The sequence below is a fragment of the Pteropus alecto genome, unplaced genomic scaffold (genome assembly GCF_000325575.1).
Source record: "Pteropus alecto unplaced genomic scaffold, ASM32557v1 scaffold3, whole genome shotgun sequence".
Taxonomy (NCBI): domain Eukaryota; kingdom Metazoa; phylum Chordata; class Mammalia; order Chiroptera; family Pteropodidae; genus Pteropus; species Pteropus alecto.
The window spans coordinates 16,533,108-16,536,772 of NW_006442484.1; the positions used below are offsets into that span (position 1 = coordinate 16,533,108).

At 44.3% G+C, this 3,665-nt stretch overlaps 1 pseudogene; it reads left to right on the forward strand.

Annotated features, from left to right (window-relative positions):
- Positions 1 to 347: 347 nt before the first annotated feature.
- On the forward strand, positions 348 to 1,069 carry LOC112470390 (annotated as a pseudogene).
- Positions 1,070 to 3,665: the final 2,596 nt, after the last annotated feature.

A 3,665-nucleotide genomic window follows, 5' to 3' on the forward strand; every position in this document is an offset into this window, starting at 1 on the left:
CAAGACATATAACCCCATCCACCCATAAGAAGGCAATCCTACCATGTATCCAAAGGGACAGGAGGGCAGTGTGGTCAGTGGGTAGCACTAATGACAACCACAGAAGTGACTTGATACAATTTATATTTGTAAAATATCACCTTGGCTATTATGTGGAGAATAAACTATGGAGGCAAGAGTAGAAGCAAGAATATTGGTTTAGAGGCTATTTCAGTTATCCGTGAAAAATATGCTAGTGGTATAGAGGTAGTAAGAAGGTGGAACCTCAGACTGAGGGGGACTACAGGTGGATGGTACGTGGCCTCCTTCACTGCCACACTCTAGCGCAGCCTGTGCCTGGGCATAGGATGACGACTCAGGGAAGCCTGGTTAAGGGCTATGATTAACTGCTCAAGTTCCTGCTGGTGGGTGACAGCCATGCAAACTAAGGTGAGATCCCGGAGAGCCTGCAAGACTGTGGCTGAGTACCCTGTACACCTACAGGAATGGAATCAAGTATAAGACAACCACCATCCTGCTAGACCGCGTGTGAGTCAAGCTGGAGCTCTGGGGCACGTTGGGCCATGGCAAGTTCTGAGCCACCTTCAGGTCTTATTCCAAGGGACACAGGGTGTATGACACTACCAACTGCTGGTCCTTCCATTGCATAGACTGGTGAATCAAAGACATTCAGGAGCATGTGCCAGGCGCGATGGGGGTGGGGTTACAGAGAGGTCTCCTGGGTTCTGCCTGGGAACATGCAGCGAGTCCCCACAGAGCAGCGAGTCCCCACAGAGCAGCGAGTCCACACGGAGCAGGCGCGTGCCTGCGCAGAGAACTGAAGGACCTACATCGGGCCGTTGTGCATCGAGTCCTTTGTGGTGTTCATGTGGCATGGCATGGAGAAGATCTGGGGGCCCAATCAAGTGTTCAGCCTGCAGAGCCTCTGCTGCTGGATATCATATCCTGCATGCCCGTGGGCCATACAGACATGCTCCCACCACCAGTCACCATCAAGAGCCACTGCGAGTCCTCCTTAATGGCCCATGGCATTCATGATGCACAGGTATTCCTAATCGCTGCCCAGTAGGGTCGAGGGCAACAGCAGCAAGTACAACAGGCTCAAGAGATCCAAGTCTATCCTTTCCCAGCCAGTCCCAGAACGGAAAGATCTCCTAGCTAGACTGGCAGGGCGCTTCCCGATCCAGACGCGCTTTGGGAGGGCTGTCGCTTGGGGAACGCTCAGCTGGGCCTGTTGCTATGTGCATAGCAGACTGGCCACAAAGCCACTCCTGGTAAGTGTGGAGATGCACCTAGTGGTCTTGGTGGTCTCACCCAGAATGAGCTCCACAGAGGGCTGTGCTGCTGGTGCTGCAGAGATCTTTGCGGAAGAAACAAGCCCAGGATCCCACGGTGCAGTCCAGAAGTGGGCAGGAGGCATCTATGCCTGACTCAGCTTGGCCTTTAGTTGGCGGTCCCAGGGGACCCAGGAGGCCTGGCTGGCCTCTCTTAACTCTATACAAGATGTTTCACCACTTTAGAGATTTTTAATGGACCAGCAGGGAAGACTTGATACAGGCAAGTGGTGAGTCTATGTCAGTTGTGGAGATGATCTTGGGACATTTGGAGAGAAGGGCATTGGAGGGAAAGACCTGAAAGAATTTGCAGTCAAAACTTGAATCATTCATTGAATTCACATACACTTCTCACAGGGGTGTGGGAGCTGCGCAGGGACCAACAGGGACACACAGAGTACATGAACCCTTTGGAAACTTTAGGCAGCAGTCTTGACCCCTGGCTTCCTTGCTGGTCTTTCTGAGCACCATGAGGTTTTTTTGTTTGGTTGGGTTTTTTAATGATTTTGTGTCTTAGGTTTTCTTATTTTTTTCTTTTTTAATTGATATCTCATTTGTATGTTGATCAAACACAACTTTTGTGATGGATTGGGAACAAGAAAGTTTTGGTGTGAACACCTGGGTGAATTAAGCTGTTCATTTCTAAGTAGACTAGTAATGGTAAGAATTAGATTAGACGTGGTGAGAAGCTAGAGGCTTACTTTTTGTTGGTATGTTACTCTTCAGTGCGTTTCTAAGTAGACTAGTAATGGTAAGAATTAGGTTAGACATGGTGGTGAGAAGCTAAAGGCTTACTTTTTGTTGGTATGTTACTCTTCAGTGCCTAGGCATTCCAGACTGAAACCCAGGGGGAAAGGTTAAGAAGTTATCACCTTAGAGACGATATATATATCCAAGAAATCACCATGAGACCATCTAAGAACTGAGTTTTGTGGAGAAGAAAGGAAGACGCAGGACTGAGCACTTGGGTAATGTGAGTAAAGGTATGTTTTATTATTATTATTATTTTTAGTGTTGGAGACAAACAATGCATTTATATTATGATGAGAAATTGGTGATGTAGGGAAGATATGAAGTAATTGCAGGAGTAAATTCCCTGATAGGGAGAGAGGAATTAGGACATAATGAATGCAAACTCACTTTAAAAAAGTATAATGTGCCAATTCAGGGAAGTTATATTAATAGGTGTAAACTATGCCCTCTAGAAAGAAAAACTCAGTTCTGACTTTAAATTGTCAGTAATAAACTCTGAGAAGAAAGCATACAAGTGCATTAAAAATTTTTGAGAGATAACTTCACACAACCATAAACTTATACAGCTTGGGGCATAGCATCAACATGATATAATTTATACTGGGAAGACTAGCTGATTTAGTGACCCTAAAATTCCACGAAAAGAGTACCAGCTTCATTGCTAATGTCCTTGTAAGATTCTTCTGCCTGGTTCAAATTAAAAACTCTCCTAAGATTTCCTTCAGTCACAAAACAAAGAAATATGCTCTAATCAATATGCATAATTATGCATATTATAGTGTGAAGATGATCAGCTTGTCTCTTAGAAATTTATGGTAACCATATTTTACTAGTGCTCTCCTGCAATTTCAACAGAGCCTCTCTGGTTCCTGGACTGTTTTTCTCCCACATAGCTACAGTTCTATATAAAGGAGATTATTCTCACCCCCTATTTTGCTCTCTACCCTACTGCCCTATGGTGCCAACTTTCACTGCTTCTGAAAATGTTATTATTCCAATGTCAATAATGACCAATGTATTAGTCTGTAAGTTTCCATAATAAAATACCATACACTGAGTGCCTCAAACAACAGAAATTTATTTTCTCACAGTTCCAAAGGCCAGAAGTCCAAGATCAAAGTTTTAAGTGTCAGCAGGGTTGGTTTCTCCCAAGACCACTTTCCTTGGCTTGCAGATGGCCACCTTCTCTCTGTCTTCACATGACCTTTCTTCTGTGTGGGTGCAGCTCTGGTGTCTCATTCTTTATAAGGATACCAGTCCTAGTGCATTAGGATGCCTCCTCCACCCACCCCATGAACTTATTTAACCTCAATTACCTCTTTAAAGGCCCAGCTCTAAATATAGTCACATTAGTGATTAGGACTTCATTTTAACCTATGAATTTTAGGGGCACACAATTCATTCCATGCAACCGTCTTTCTAATAAATTTGATGGCAATTCTGGCTTTACTTGAATAATGTGGTTTATTTCGTACTTTGACAATTCTCCCACTGACAAAAATTTTTTTTAGTCCTCCTTAGTTTCCATAACACTACCCTTTCTCGACCATTCCTACTCAGTTTCCATCCTAACTTCTT